The sequence below is a fragment of the Trachemys scripta genome, chromosome 10, assembly GCF_013100865.1.
Source record: "Trachemys scripta elegans isolate TJP31775 chromosome 10, CAS_Tse_1.0, whole genome shotgun sequence".
NCBI classification, from domain to species: Eukaryota; Metazoa; Chordata; order Testudines; family Emydidae; genus Trachemys; species Trachemys scripta.
In genome coordinates, this window is record NC_048307.1 from 56994112 (window position 1) to 57011395 (window position 17284).

Genomic DNA, 17284 nt, shown 5'->3' on the forward strand with positions numbered 1-17284 from the left:
CCCACCTGTTTATGCTCTCTGTATGTGTGTATATATATCTCCTCAATATATGTTCCATTCTATATGCATCCGAAGAAGTGGGCTGTAGTCCACGAAAGCTTATGCTCTAATAAATTTTTCTGCACAGCCCAAGGGGGAACTCCAAGAGAACTTTCAGGGCTGTGGAGCAGCTGGTACATAGATGGGACAGAGCCATAGCCCGACTTCCTCCATGCCTTCTTGATTTGTCTTGCACTCCAAGGAAGGCAAGTTAAGGGAATCAGTCTTTGTACTCAGTTGAGCACAGAGACTACATTTGTATCTGGCTGTTACAAAGGATATAAAGCTTCTTATCCCCACCCATCCTGCACCCCTGGAGCATCCAGGCATAATTTGGCCCATAACTCGCATATAGGGCCAAACTTTCAAAAGTAGATGCAAACTTTTGCGCACACAAGTTGGTGTTTCGTGTGCACACATGGAAGTTGATTTTGCATGTGTATATTGGGCATTACGAGCTTTGGAAAAATTGAGCTTCTGTTTTACCAACTCTTATAATCCACATAATTTAAGGTATACCTTAAATATAGTCAAATAATTCTGCTCTATCTGAACACAACACATGCAAAATTTTAAGTAGAAAACCATTTTTGATGGGGTTAGACCGTGGAGTAGCCAAAATATTAAGGATCTCACTAGCCATGTAAGAACTCCATCAACAAACTCTCTTCCAGTAATTACCAGTGGCAAAGTGGGCACATTACCAGTAGGCCTCATAGACTAGAACCCTGCAATACTCCATAGATGAGTTCACAGGTCAAATGAGCATAGAAATGTGTAGTGGTACTGGTGGGTACCCTTGAGATGATTACCAGCACCAGTGGAATAGTATACACTGCTTGCTCCATTCTATAGGTACACATGTTGCCATATGTTTGTCAGAGAAAAGTAGGTCAAAGAAATGCACCTTTGCACTTACAGCGGAAGGTGCTGAGGTTTGTGATAGTCTTAGTTTCTGTGGGAGTTCATTCCACAGTCTTGGGCCAGCCCCCAGGAAATCGGTCTCCTGCACACAAAAGTTTTGCCCTTACTGGCTGTGCAAAGTGAAGTCTAACACTCAACTCATTAAGATTTCTGTCTGTAATATGATGATAACTTTCAAATACCACATCTGATCAATTCTAAAATTTCAGCAGATGTTCTAAGCATCGATGGGCACAAGTCTGTTGATTTTTTTAGAGCAAATTGGACCAATGGAAAAGCCTGATTCGCAGACTGCCTGGTGCTGCAAGCAGAGGAATTTCTCATCTGCCTCTGCTGCTGCCGCCAACATATATCAGAGGTAGTAGCTTAACTCTCGGCATAGGGAGATTTGTCAGTATCTTGACCTCTAACATAAATCAGATAGTCTCACAGGGAGGGTTTGTAGGGGAAAGTGAGGATCCAGGGTCAGGGGAAGTGGAGTGATTTTGAGAAATGGGGACTGAAGGAAGAGGGGGCAACTGTGAGTATGGAGAGAGAGCAGCAGGGACTGGAGGGATGAGGCAGGAAAGCAGAGTCCCACAGGTCGGGGAGGTGGGAAGTCGGGACTCAGAGAGGACAGGGGTACTGTAGTAGTGGTGAAAGAAGCAGGTGTTATGCTCATAGAAAGCACACGGGATCTTTATAGAGGAAGGTAAATTACACAGTGTTTATTGAGAATACCACAGTTAGCATATGCTTTTTAGACACACACACACACACTCACTCACTCACACACTCTCTCTCTCCTGCAGTGATGTTTATAGTTACCAGTCCAGAGTCTGGATCAATCTAGTGGCCAGCCAGATTGGTCGCAGAGGGGAGCGGGGTTCTATCGGTTGCGATCCGATGCTCCTGGAGTGTGGCAAGACGAACCCAAAGTCCTATGGCAAAGCACCCTGTTCTTATAGGATTTCTTCTCTGTTGAAGCCTATGGATTCTGCTGTCACTTTGTGACCGGTTACTTCTTAATTGGTGTAAACATTCCAATACACCTCCGAGAGGGTCATCCTGTTCTTTGTTCCGATTTAATCAATTCTCTTTAGGGGTGCCAGCCTTTACCTCAGGGTCGTCAATCTGCCCTTCCTTATGGATGCGTGTTGATGATTCTTTGATGTCCTTTACGTTTCTTCACTCCTTCTTCCTTGACTCTGGCTATAACAATGGCCTTCACAGCTTATCTTTTTCTAATGCATACATTCCTCATTCACACAAACAGATTGAGAATACAAACAGTAGCATTTTATATTGAGCAAAAGGGCATTGCAACTTAAACCTTGCTAAGTTTTACAATCAATAACCAAGCCAATTTACATTGAGACCCAGGCCTTCAATATTCCTCTAAGCTACTTAACATAGACACAATAGAGAATCCTGTCTCTTACTTCCTAATTTGTAATACATATAGGAAACCATAGTAGCTTTATAACTTATTCTAAAACAAAAGGATGACCATAATTAGTCATAAGGATGGTTCTGGTCTGTCATTTCTTTCTGCTATTCAAAAAGGGTGGCTGACAGGATGAAATCAAATCATACATTAATTCTCATAATACATTATAAAATCCAGCTCCTACACAGGGACATGGGGTTAGTGGGGGAAGAGAACTTGGTGATTGAACGGAGGAGAGAAGCTGGGACCCAGAGGGAGGGAAGTGTGTGACTGGGAGTGACAAAGCAATGACCCGCAAGGGGATGGGAAGATTTGGTATGGTGATGATGATGGAAGCAGGGACCCAAAGGGAGAACTGGGTAGGTGGGTGAGGAAGCAGGGACCTAGGATTAGGGGAGTGGAGGTAAGGAGGACAAAGTGGAGCCCTTGGGGGTGGAGGATGGAGATGGGGAGGGGAAAACGGGGATTGAGGAAGATAGGGATATGTGATCGGGGAGGAATGGAATTGAGGAGGGAGAAACAGGGGTGCACAGAGGATATGTCTAAACAGCAAAGAAAAACCCATGCTGGCCCGTGCCAGCTGACTCAGGCTTGCAGGGCTTGGGCTAAGGGTCTGTTTCACTGCTGTGTAGATTTCAGGACTTGGGCTTTAGCCCAAGCCCTGGGACCCTCCCACCATGCAGAGTCTGAGTCCTGAAGTCTACAAAGTAATGAAACCGCCTCGCAGCCCGAGAACCTTGAGCCCAAGACCCGTGAGCCCAAGTCAGCTGGCATAGACCAGCCGCGGGCTTTTCTTTGCTGTGTAGACATACGCACAGAGGCCCTGCCATGGGAAGAAGGAGGGAATGGGGGGTTGCACTGAGCCACTGCCTTGTGGGGAAGAATGAGGAACAGTGGTCTGGGGAGAGGGCTCTCTCTGACAGTCCCCTAGCATGTGATAGAGGGTGCCATGGGGGGGACGGACACAGAATTTTGGGAGAGGAGAAATGGGGGGAGTTTCAGGGAGTCCCTGAAATAGAGGGGAATGGGAGACAGTACAGAGGTAGCTTGTGGGGGAGAATTGCGGAATGTAAAGTGCCCCTGCTGGGTGCAATGTGCTCAGCCTACAGAAGCTACAAAACATGCAACCCTGAGTTGTAGAAAGTTGCATTGCGCCAGTGGAGCAAAATTGACAACCATGTGCTTCACCCCAGAGCTTTAGTCAAACTTTTAGATACCCTAGAGCCAGGTCATTGAGTGCATTGAAATAAGGACTGAGACCTTGAACTTGATTTGATAGTCTAAGGCAAGGCAGAGTAGGGAGCAGAGGACAGACTTGATATGTTCACAATAGCCAGTGTTGCTGAGTAGATATACTGGTGTTCTATAGCAGTTGGAATTTTCTAAGTGCTACCAGATATGTTATATTGCTGTAATCCAGCTGAGAGTTAATGAGGGCATGAATATCTGAGGCTAGGTCAATGTTTGGATGGAGTCTCTTAGCCAACTGGAGACTGTAGAAAGCACTGCTGTGTGAGAGCTCATTATTAGTGAGGCATTCAGGAGCACTCCTAAGCTACAGACTGAATTAACCAATTGTGGGGTGTGTACCTTTAATCAAAGGAGGAGACGGTTCCACCAATATCGCCCCTGTCTCATTCGGGTTCAGCTTCAGCCAGCTCTTCTTCATCCATGACCTGATCTCATCCATGAACTGGCCATCTTCGGGTAGTAGTATAGTCATAAGTGGTGAATGATAGATGGAGCTATGTGTCATCTGCATATTGCTGATGCTTGAGTCCATGTTTTCTGACTAGTTCATGTAGATGTTGGATAGGACTGGTAAGAGAATTGATCCCTGTGGAACACTCCATATGAGAGGTCTAGTAGTGGAAGTGAAATTTCCTATTACAGCTTGTTGAGTGTGATTCCCCAGGAAAGACTAAAACCATTTTAACACAGTACCCTTTATCAGGTGAGACAGCAGTATCTTATGGTTGGCCATGTTGAACACTGAAAAGGTTCTACTACCGTTTGGGATAGTATTGTCCTGAAGAATCTTGCGAAGGGGTGACTCACCCATGACTTAGGGTACTGGCTAGGTAAGCTGTGGTTTGTCAAGGTAAGATTTCGTATCACGGATCTGGAGAATGTGGGTTCAATGTCCACCATTTAGGGGTTTAGAAGAAAAGGAGTAGCTGGAGGTGAGGTGGGGTGAGAAATATAGCATGTGTGTAAAATTGGACCTTGTTCAAACCAAGGGACACATGCAGAATTTTAACAGTACATATTGTAAACTGGAAGCAATACGTTAAAAAATAGGAAAAAGTAAATAGATAAAGAGGCGGAGTTAATTGTTATATGGTAATCCAACAGTGTGTCTAGTATACTTCTGTTTTTCTGTATCTTACCTATTAAAACAGATTTATCTGAGTTTGGATTTGTTCAGTTCAAAAACAGGTTCCAGAAAATATCACCCCCCCTCCCCCACACACACATTCTAAAAATTAATACTTCATAATTTATTTTATTTTTACTATAGATGACTGATATGTTTTAAATGTATCTGGTTTTGAAGTTTTAATGTCAGTTCCTACTGGCATAGAGAAGGGAAGTACACACAGACACATACATCTGGTGGTTCGGTGGTGATAATGTGTTGGCCCACTTACTGAGCAACAGAAATTTTTGAAAGTGTGATTTATTTTTATTTCTATTTCTTAAGCTTTGAGGTATGCTTCCTTACAGTAGGAGATGCTGTTGTTTTTCTTGATGCCCTAGATCTTTCAAACCATTTTGCCAATGAAAATTCCCATTGGAGGAAAGGGGCATGTATTGTTAATGTGTAATGCCATACTCGCTCAAGCTTGAACAGGAAATTGAAGTTTTCATTCTTTTTAGTGAAGGTTCTTTCTTGTCTTCAAGGGGATAAAGAAGCATAACAGCCAACTGCTGTTCTCTTTTATTTGCTTCAAAAAGATGATTCTTATCTCTCTTCTATGTAAATTTCCATTCCATCCTTGTGTGTTTAGATTTTGTTTTCTCTGTTTCAGACTCTTGTTTTACTTTAATTGGACTTTCTTTCCCACAGATCTAACAGTGGGATTAAGTGGCTGTGAAATAATTTGCGAAGTGTAAAAATTCAGCCAATGAATGGAAATTTTGTGGAGTTGTATTCAGCAATAAAATATATTTTCCTCCACAAGCTTTCTTGAGAAAACTATAAAATTTTACCTTGCTTCCTTTTAAATGAAATGTCATGGCATACTGCCCATTTAATAAGGTAACTGTTGCTGTTTTAGAAAAGTGTCTGCCATAAAGCTTACCATGATAATAACAACTGTTGAATTTTCATAAACATTCCCATATTCATTTCACAAGTTCTAACTCACCTTTTTTTTTTTTTCCTGTTCATGCCTGTCTGCACGGTAGGTTTTTCTTCCTCTCCACCATTTGAAGGTGGAATCCAGTGCTTTCTAGAAAAACCTGTCCCAGAATTCTCTGCCTCCAGAGGCTTGCACAGGGTAAGAGCTTCCGTTTGACAGGGTCTTATCTGAGTATTTTGTGGCATAAAAATGATCAGTTGCCACCAAAACTTTAAATTTAATTGGCTTTCAAATGAATAAGGTGTTGGGTGGGATATTTTAGTTTAGTTGCACTACAAGAGATCAGCAGTTTCACAGCTGAGGGCTCACAAGAAGGCCAACCAGCACAGAAGATGAAATAGAAAAGCAACAGGGACTCTCAAGATGGAAAGGATGCCTCACTGATGTGTCAGACTATGTATTCTTCTAATTCAATACTCCTGAATGTGCTCCCCATTTCCAAAAATGCTGGAGCCACAGAAGGGTCACCCTTAACCTAGGCCTCCTTCCTTCCACATTTCTGACCCATTTTACTCTGCTAACATGAAGTTCACCATGGAGTACTCCTCCGCAGTACTGGAAGAGAGAAGTCACCCTTTCTTGCTTACTGTCAGGGCCAGCTCTGGCTTTTTTGCCGCCCCAGGCAAAAAAACCTCCCGCCGCGCCCCCTCTCTCCCCCCCCCCCGCCCCCCCCCGAGGGGAGCGCGGCAGGGGAGGGCGTCAAGCCCGGCCGGGGGGAGGACGGCGAGCCCGCTGTGGCTCCACTCTCCCCAGCGGCGAGCCCACTGCGGCTCCGTTCTCCCCGGCGGCCGGAGTGCCGTGGGGAGGGCGGCGAGCCCAGTCGCGGCCCCGCTCTCGGGCTGGAGCGCCGCGCCGCCCCCCTCCAAGTGCCGCCCCAAGCACATGCTTGGTGGGCTGGTGCCTGGAGCCGGCCCTGCTTACTGTGGAACCTCAAAGGGAGCAAACTTCACTGGGGCACTTGTGGCAACAGGCATACAAGGGAGCAACTGCCCTCAGCTTTTTTCTATTTTCTGTTTTTCCACAGCCTTTCCCAGGTTCCTCTTGTGCAAGCATGCATGTTTGGGTATGTGAAAGCAGCTGTCATACTACTCATAGCTATGATTTATTCCCAGATTTTTCCCCATAATCAGCCTAAATCAAGAGTTTTCAGTGGGCATTTCCTTTCCTTCCTTACTCATATTCTCAGAGAAGCAATGGTCCAGAAACGACAGCAGCCCCTCACCCTTTTAAAAAAAACACTACAGAGGCATCTTCAAAGGAGATTATATCCTATTTGAAACCAAAAAATATTTATATTGGATGTAAACATGACATTAAGAAAGCAGCATTTTGCAGCAGAGGCACCCCTTTGTCATAACCCAGTTAGAAAGATTTCAGTAATTTTTTCTTTAAACAAAGGACATAGTAAGAAATAACCCTATAAAATAGTTTGTAATTTGTGAAAAAACAAGTTCCTGAGGAATATCATATCTCCCTTTACAAATGTGTGTTATTTTAAAAGACACAAGTCATAACTTTCGAAATGCTTAGTAGGCAAAGATATAAAAAGAAGGACATGTCAATATGCAAAACACATTTACAATAAAAGTAAAATTTAAAAATAAAATTTATCTAGCGTGGCATTTTTAATTGATTAAAAAAACAAAGATAAAAATAAGAACTTAATATATTAAATGTTCATTTACAGAGCAGTTTTACAATAAAAATGAAAGTTTAAAAAGAGAAGCTATTCAAAGATTGGCCCTTTTCACTTTATCTAAAGAAACATCTCCTCCTTTTTGCTAAAACTACTATTGTCATTGAAAGAATAATTTAAGACTTTCTAAATATTTAAAGCACAGAGGAAAATGTCACTATGGATAGCCCATATTTACGTATGTGGTTTCCTAAAAAAATCAGTTTAAAAAGACAAAAGTCATGTGTCAACATGAAGGATTGAGTAACTGTGGTAAGGAGAGAGATGAGCATGTGGCATATTTGAAGCAGCATGTTTCCCAATAGCCCTCCTGCTTTTTTTGAAAACTTAACTTTTGCAGAGAGAGAATTTTTAATCACAGGATTAAAATTAAAAAAGCCTTAAAACTTTTAAACTGGCTCTAAATGTGAAAATAAAACACACAAGCACAATACTCCCCATAGAAAATAAAATAAAATAAAATGAATTCCAAATGGCTGCCATGCCAAAATCGTACATATCCACAAATGAAACTAGAGGGCAGGACATAAATCAAAAAGAGGGTGTGGAACCTGTCAATATATAGAATGAGTAAAAGTGTAGTGCCGATTGCTACTTAGTTTTTCAAATAGAATAAAATATCGCCATTTGCAATGCTGGTTGCCATCATAATTGCATTTGGTACTATCCTGATGAAATTATTCTTTTCAGTATTTGTTATCCAGGCTTCCACTGGTGCTTGTATTGTTGTCTTTGGAGGACATTCTGGTACTTCGCATGAATAGGCAGGCCACGTTGCATTCTTGCACGTAATTTCCCTTTGACTCACTTTTTATTCTTTGTCTGCTTTCTGTGTACGTTGTTATTGTATACACACATTTAATTTAAAATTGCATCTGATGAACTTGTATCTTTGTTTATTTCCAATTTTAAATGAGAAATAAATTACATAGCCTCTTTGTGGCTTACTTCAACTGCTTTTTTGACTCCGTATTTAATAACTCTCTTGACAGATTAGAGTTCCAAGTTCCTTAGTTTTAAAAACATTTTGTGAAAAATTGTAAACAAAGTAAATATTTTGGAAACCATGAGGTACTATGAGGTCTCTGAAAGAGTTTCGTGGAAATGTTCCAATACTTTTCTTGTCAGACAGCATTATCAAGTATTATGTATGTTTCTTCATGAGGCCTTACAGTTCCAGAAAAAGGGTCTCTACCAGATTCGGTATTTAACACGTGTTCCACAAAAAGCCTTCTAAATTAGTAAATATGATAATGGCAAAATTACTTCCCTTTGGACTAGTTATGATAAGGGGATGGTGGAGGCAATTAAATAAAAACAGCCATTTTGAATGTTAGTGCTGGTTATGTACTTAAGTATAAATAACTAGGAAAAAGGAAAAATACACTAATTCTTTACATACTACAGAGGAATTCTGATAAAGGCTTTTTATTTTCTATATGAATATATATTTTTCCAAATTATAGTGAGGATATTGGGCTAACATCACTAGATCCTGTTGCATATAGGCATACATTTCATTTTCCTGTATCAGTGATGCGCCTTTTACCCAGGAACGATCCAGGGGATGTGTGTCTGGGTGAGCTTTAACTCACACAGGAGACTTATCAGGAATGCTGTGAGGTGCTGAATCATCATCCTTCTCTTAATGTGCTGGTCCATGTGGGTATTCCACATGTGGATATGCATGTGAATCATGCACACAAGTCCAGAAATTCTGATAAGCAGTGTCCATTGGTCTGCACATGTGCAGATCTCCTCATGCTCCTGACCGAAGGTATAAGAGGAATTGCAGGCTGACCCGTCTCCAGTTCCTTCTTACTGCTTTGTGGCCTCGGTTCCTTTTTACTGCCATGTGGCCTGAGTCAGAATTCCTGTGTCCACAGATTTCCTCAACTACAGTAATATTCATGATGGGCCTAGTCAGGACCTTTCCAACAGTGGTCAAACCTACTCCTGAGTGAGACCTCAGTCTCATCATGTCAACAGTCACCAGGCCACCATTTAAACCGTGGCTACATGCTCCATGTCCCACCTGTTCATGAAAGTTGCATTTCTAGTTACTATCACTTTGGCCAGGAGGGTGAGCGAGTTGGGAGCACTCATGGCAGACCCTCCTTGAATCCCTTCAGCTCCATCCTGAGTTCCTCCCTAAGGTTATTTCTGAATTCCATGTCAACCAAAATATCCACTTTCCTGTTCTTTTTCTGAAACCCGACTCTTCTGTCAAAGTGAAAAGACTTCATTCTCTCAATGTCAGATGTGCCCTGGCATTCTACCCGCAGAGGACCATGTTACCTGAAATCGGGTCGGCTAGTAAGCTTAGGGAGGACTAATGACCCACCCGAGTTTGGCAGAAAGCAGCACGTTTATTATACTGATAGCTAAGCTCAAAAAAGGGGTGTGTGTGTCACACTCACACTCACATACTCACACTCCCAGGACAGGTACAGCACTGGAGATGTCAGGATCCTTCAAGGTAAGTGTCCCACAGCGCAGAAATGGACGGTGCGATGAAGGTAAGTTTTCCCAAGTCACGATGGAATGCAGTGCTGTGAACCACTGGCCAGGCGGTCTGGGTGAAGGGCCTTCACGGGAGGTACAATCTTGGGAGTGTACTCCCGAGCACATGGCCCCTTCCCCTTTTAAGGACCTGCTCCTCATGGCCTGCGACTAGAGATGACTTGGCCGCATCTGGTTGGTCACACTCCACCTTGGGCAGTGTCTGTGCATTGGGCGTATGATCGCTGCCTAATCAGAGTGCCAGACATCTTGTCTACCTGGGAGCTCTTCTGATCTTCCAGCTGTTCAAGCAGCCCATTCATCCTACAAGCATTCCAGGAGGGAGGAGGAGGGAGAAAGCCACTTCACATTGTGACAGTGTACCCCATAAGGCTTTATGGGGAGGGGGTGCTTATAAATGTATGTATGACATAACTGGAATATGTTTTGTGCTGCCTGTGCCATGTAACATATCTCCGTAAGGGTTATGGTCTACTATATCTATTCATCCTATTTGTACATATATATCCTTTTCTACTCGAGGTTAAGAATATGGGCTGTATGCTTGCCTGATTTCTAAGTAAGCTTTGTGAGGCATTTGGTCAGCTTCTTTAGGAAGGAATTTGCCAGGTTAAGTACCTGATCAGGAGACACTTAGGGAACAATGCATCTTGGAATGCTCCAATCCACATGAGAAGTCTTCCTGGAGACATGCAAGATGCCATGTGGACAATGGCGTCGGCCTGCAAAGACTGAGTCATGCAGGGGCATGTGACTTGCCCAGGTGACTCCAAAACTCCATCTTGAAGCTGGGCTTTGCATAGGAGGGAGGAGGGGGGTCTCCACCCACAAGAGAGAGTCTACTTAAACCTGTGGGAGACCCCTCCAGGTTGTCTTCAGCTGGCTAAAGAAGGAGCCTCTCCACCCCCCCCAGGATACTTGAAGGAGACTGAAACAAAGGACAGTAACTACAGGGGGTGTGAGTGATTGCTGGACCCAGGCTAAAAGGAGCTTAGCCTGTAAAGGGGAGCACTCTGGAACTGGTGAGGAAATTATCTGTATTCAGTTTGATTAGGCATAGATCTGCGCATTTTATTTTATTTTGCTTGGTGACTTACTTTGTTCTGTCTGTTACTACTTTGAACCACTTAAATCCTACTGTCTGTATTTAATAAAATCACTTTTTGTTTAGTAATTTACTCAGAGTATGTATTAATACCTGGGGGAGCAAACAACTGTGCATATCTCTCTATCAGTGTTATAGAGGGCGAACAATTTATGAGTTTGCCCTGCATAAGCTTTATGCAGGGTAAAACGGATTTATCTGGGTTTAGACCCCATTGGGAGTTGGGCATCTGAGTGCTGAAGACAAGCACGCTACTGCGAGCTGTTTTCAGGTAAACTTGCAGCTTTGGGACAAGTGATTCAGACCCTGGGTCTGTGTCTGGAGCCAGACGGGAGTGTCTGGCTCAGCAAGACAGGGTGCTGGAGTCCTGAGCTGGCAGGGAAAACAGAAGCAGGGGTAGTCTTTGCACATCTGGTGGCAGCTCCCAAGGGGGTTTCTGTGATCTAACCCGTCACACACATGTATTCAGAGAGGGAGAGGAGACAAAAGGGCGCGGGGGAAATGTAACAGACCTTTTGAGCATACAGGTTATACATAGCATACAGATCACTGCTGCTCCTACAACAGACCAAACCTATTAGAATATCACAAAGACTTTTTCTCACCGTACCAGAAAGATTGCAAGGTCAAATGATATCTTCCCCGAGAATCTATAGGTGGGTTTCTGGGTGCATCATTGTGTTCTACAGGTTAGCTCACATGCCTCCTCCTGCTGGAGTCAGGGCATACTCCATGAGGGTACAAGTTGCCTCTATAGCATCCCTGCAGGATGTTCCAATATTAGACATATGCAGAGCAGCCAGCTGGAGCTCCGTCTGCATGTTCGCTAGATGATACATGCTAGTTCAGGCCTGTGCTGCTGTTGCAGCAGTGGGAACTGCAGTGTTGTGAGCATCTCTGCTGCTGGCTTCCTCACAACCTCTAGTCTGAGCACTGCTTGTCAATTACCCACATGTGGAATACATGTAGGGACTAGTACTCAGTGAAGAAATGGTGGTTACTTGCCTGTAACTAGGAGTTATTTGAGAAGTGTGGTTCCTATCTATATTCCACTGTCTGCCCTCCATCCCCTCTGCCTCAGGTCCTGTTGGACTTATGGTAAGGAATGGAACTTCAGAGGCATCAGTACACATTGCCTCTTATACTCCCGGTTGGGAGCATGAGGAGATGTACTGCGCAGGTGTGGGCCAAAGGACACTGCTTGTTAGAATTGCTGGACTCAGGCATATAGTGCATGCATACCACATGTGGAATACAGATAAGGGCTACACATCTCAAAAGAACTTTCAGTTACAGACAGGTAACCTCCATTTTCATGCCAGCTTCATCTTGTCCGCTTTTGGGTGGCACTGGCATTCAATGATTCCCCACTGTAATGGATGCTGAGATGGTTTACACCTCTGTGACATCAACCCCTGATTGTCTTTCCACCACCAAGGACTTGTGTGGCAGAGTTTATGTTGGCAGAAACCCACGGTGAATCTGGCCCAATGTCATTTTTGGTTAATTATAACACATTTTATGTAGTGTATTCTTATGTAGCTCCAGTCTTATGGATCAATATACTGTATGATAATGTTCACGGTGTGGTTACAAAATAAAATATCTGTCATATTTCTCAATATTCCTTTCACTTTAATGGAAGTCTTCAAGTGAAACTCATTTGTTTCCTTTTCTGAATAGCAGTTATTCAGTAAACTCCTGGGCTTGTCTCTAAGTTGGCTATATAAAATGTTAGTGATTAGCTAAAGCATGGACAAAACAATTAGCCATAGAGAACAGCATTGGTTTCTTTTCACGAGATGTAATATATACAGAAGGCTGTCAAAATAATGGTTTAGTCTGATAAACTTGAACTAAATTAGATGTTCACACTGACTGATAAGGGCTTTGTCTCTCATTTGTAATTCTGTTTTCCAGTGAAAAAATAATTCCTACCTTTCAAATCTCTTTAATTTCCAAAGAGATGTAATTCTGTTGGTTTTAATCTGAAACCCTTTGGAAGAGTAGTGTAAACCTTTGAATTGAACCTTGCAATTTATGTTTTACTCATATGATTTTCTATTATTTCTCAGTCTTTTTGTCATATGTAGTGGTTGCATTTAAAAAGTTTGTACTGGTTTCAAAGATGTTATTGGCTCAACTGGTGTTCCCCAGTGCATGTATAGTATATATGTCTCAAAGTAGCAAAGACTTTAAAACCAGTAGAAACATTTTAAATTCTACCTCTCTGAATAATCTGCTGTAGTTCCCATAGACTTTAAATCTGATTGTGAAGACCTTTCCTGTTAGGCATCTTGAATCTCATATTCTCATAAGGCTTTAAAATGTAGTCGACTAACCCCTGCTTTAGAAAGGGGGAAAATGAACCTTTCACAGTTGAGTTCAGTAACTACAGGCTGAGGGTGATGTACTTTTCAAAGTTTTGGCTTTAACCCCTTTATTGTGTAACAATGAATGGGTAAGTTAAAAACAATTCTATACAAAAATTTTTTTAAAGAAAATGTTTAGGCAACATAGATAAGCACCCAAGTCAGGAAATGCCAAGTATTGTTTGAAAAGAGAAAGCAGTATATAAACAAAGAACTGTACAGTCATTAAGTTCTTCTCCTCACTTCTGTAGCTAAATTATTATTTATTTGCATTACAGTAGTGCCCACATATCCCCCCTGGGTAGCCATTATGCAAACACATAGTGATAGGCAGTCCTTGCCCAAAAGATTAATTTTCCAAATGGAAACAGAGCTTAAGGGACTTGGCCAGGGTCACACATACAGCAAGCATTGATCCGAGGTCTTTTGGTTCACAGGCTAAGGCCTAACTTAGTATTCTACAGTGCTACACAGGCAAATCATTCAAACATTGTCTCTGATTTTTCCTATTTGCAAAAGGGATACTACTTTTCACTTCATACATAGGTGCTGGAACTAAGGGTGCAGGAGGTGGTGCAGCACCCCCTCGCTTGAAGTGGTTTCTATTATATACAGGGTTTACAGTTTTTGGTTAATGGCTCTCGGCACCCACACTATAAAAATTGTTCCAGCACCAGTGACTTCATAGGGCTTTTTCTTCTGTGGATGTCAAAGTGCTTGACATAGATGTCAAAACATTTAATAGCTCCATTTTAAAGAACAGGTCATAGAATCTGTTCCTTACTACAAAGTGTAAGCTTTAGTTTAAAAAATAATTAAAGCTTCTAACCTTTTTGGTTGTAAAGATAACTTTCCAAATGTAAATCAATATACTGTTTTCTTCCTGAGTCTGCAAACCAGTAGCCTAAAACATAGTTCTAAAGGAGCTGCAAACTGCTCCCTTTCACCTAAATCTAAATGAGCTGTTAAATCTGAAGCCAAATGTTGCTAGGGTTAGGGTTTAAGTTAGGAGTGGCCCCTGGCTTGCTCTGTCCCTGTCCCTGGCAGCAGGGCTCAGGCCCCTTGACCGCCCCCCTGCAACCTCTCCAGAACTCTCCCTGCCCCCTGACCGTGCCACCCTGAAGCACTATAGCCATGTCGCCCGGATGGAGCTGCAGCCACACTGCCCAGGTACTGGGGGAACTGTGACTGCGAGGGAGGCAGAGAGGGAGGGGAGCAGAAGGGAAGGGGCCAGGGGCTAGCCTCTTCCCTGCTCACCATGCTGCCAGGGAGTTGGGCTGGCTCCTCTGCAAGCCTGTCCTGATCCCGCTCCCTGGCAGGAGCTCGGGGGCCAGAGGAAGGGTCCCGCAGGCCAGACGTGGCTCAAGGAGTGTAGTTTGCCCCCCTCAGGGTTAAGTATTTTAGTAGAAACATGCAGCTAAAGTGATGACTCGTGGCTGTTCGATGCACAGTAGGATATAACAGTGGGTAGGTAGATTGCTGGTTGTCAAGTGATTCTGTGGTGCAAAATAAAAAGTTCATGCAGGTGCCTCTGCATGTTTTGGAGCACCATGTGTTGTTTGCATAAAACCGTATCTAAAATGGGCAACCATATACTACACCGTGGTCCAAATCATTTCAAAGTGTAGCTCCACATAGAGTTTGTGAAAAATTTAACAATATTTCAAGATGAAGAATTTCATAAACAAGAGGTGAAAGCATGCAGTAATATATTGCAGTGTAGTAAACATTGAAATAAGAATAAAACAGTGGCAACAGTGTTTTAGATAAATTATTAAACATTTAATGGCTTCATTGAATTCAATATTTTTATTGAGAGCTTTTCCTTGTTAGTCATGTTGACCAGCTGCTTTATTTTATAAGAAGAAGGGAGGTTAAAAACAACTCTCTGATTAGTAGAAACATTGTTACTTTTCAAAGTAAAAACTGGAATTGAAAAACATGTGAAGTTCATCAGGTTTTGATTTAGCAGTTGAATAAAATGTGGACAAAGAATAGCTAGCCAACCATAAAAAAGTTGCAGAGGTGTTAGCAAGTCACTCTAGCTTGAACAGTTCCTTACAATATGTGCTAACTACTTATGCTAAACAATCTGTTCCACCTTGCATTTTGCTGTACTTTCCCCAGACCTTAAAAAGACCGCTGTGTAGTTCCCTACAGATTTTCTTTAAATAACACTGATATTCTGACAAATGCCAACCAGAGCGTGCAAATTTTAAATTAAGGGCTTCTCTACACTGCCCCACAGTTCAGAATAGAGGGGTGTAAATGTGCACCAAAGTGCCGCTCTGTAACTGCTCTGTGTGGACACTGCTGGAATGAACTAATTTGCATTAATGTAATCCTCTTCAAACAGGATTACAATAGGACGGTGAACAGGGACCTTTTAGTTTGTGTCTGTGGCATCCACGGGGGAGTGTTACATTGCAGCACTTTGGTGTGCACTACTGTTCAAACCCCAGTAGTCCAAACTGCAGGGCAAGAGTATACATGCCTTAGAATCTTTTTCTATGCATTTAATTCAAAGGGTCCATTTCTATGGCATTGGGTTGCCAACTCTCCCAATTTTGCTGGGAGTCTCCCGGAGTCAGGCTTATCTCCCGGAGGCTACTGAAGCCAAACTGGGAGATTTTAGGCGCTAAAAGTCTGGTGGCACAGCGGGGCTAAGGCAGGCTCCCTGCCTGCCCTGGCTCCGTGCCGCTCCCGGAAGCAGCTGGCACGTCCCTGTGGCCCTGGAGTGGGGAGCAGTGGGTCTCCGTGTGCTGCCCCCGCCCCGAACACCAACTCCGCAGCTCCCATTGGCCTGGACCTGCGGCCAATGGGACCTGTGGGGGTGGTGCCTGCGGGCAGGGGCAGCACGCAGAGACCCCCTGGCCCTCCTCACCAAGGGAGCCGCTGCCAGAGGGATGTGCCGGTCGCTTTTGGGAGCCGCCAAAGGTAAGCACCGCCCAGTCAGAGCCAGTACCCCTCACTCCCTCCCAGCCCAGAGCCCAAACCCAAACTCCAGCCCAGAGCCCACACCCCGTCCCAAACGCAAACTCCCTCCCAGAGCCCGCACCTCATACCCCCTCCTGCACCCCAACTCCCTGCCCCAGTCTGGTGAAAGTGAGTGAGGGTGGGGGAGAGCGAGTGATGGAGGGAGGGGGGATGGAGTGAGCAGGGGCGGGGCCTCCGGGAAGAGGCGGGGCAAGGGTGTTTGGGTTTGTGTGATTAAATTGTTGGCAACTCTACTATGGCAGCATGACTTAGATTGAAATATTATCAACTAATGTTTGACATTCCTGGCTTTTGTCAATGTGTTATAACCTTGATGTTCTGTAGAAAGAGATGGTGTTTTGTACTTAGTTCTTTGCAGGTTTTCCCTTTTATATAGCGGAGATTGATATCTATTCACATTTCATTAAGCAGCACTGTAACAGTGGGATGGCTAAGCCATGCCAGTTAGATCTGGTTCAGCAAAATCAACCAAACTGCAACAAGCAATTAATTTACCTTTGGAAAACATTTATATTGTTTAAAGTTTCAATCTGAGAACAGTTCAGAAGAAGGTCCATGAGCTAGTAAAATCAACAGTCACCTTACACCGGAGTGGGCAAACTTTTTGGCTCGAGGGCCACATCTGGGGGAGAAATTGTATGCAGTACCATGAACGTAGGGCTGGGGCAGGGGGTTGGGGTGTGGCGGGGGGGTCAGGGAAGGGGGTTGGGGTACAGTGGGGGCTCAGGGCCAGGTGTTAGGGGGCTCAGGGCAGGGGGTTGGGGTGCAGGGTGCAAGCTCCGGCCCAGCGCCGCTTACCTCGAGCAGCTTCCGGGATGGCAGCAGCACACAGTG

General features: G+C 43.7%; 1 protein-coding gene across 1 annotated transcript in view; it reads left to right on the forward strand.

Annotated features, from left to right (window-relative positions):
- Positions 1-17284, forward strand: part of LRRC49 (leucine rich repeat containing 49) — a 133146-nt gene that overhangs the window by 86111 nt on the left and 29751 nt on the right. The gene's annotated exons all lie outside the window — the stretch shown is intronic.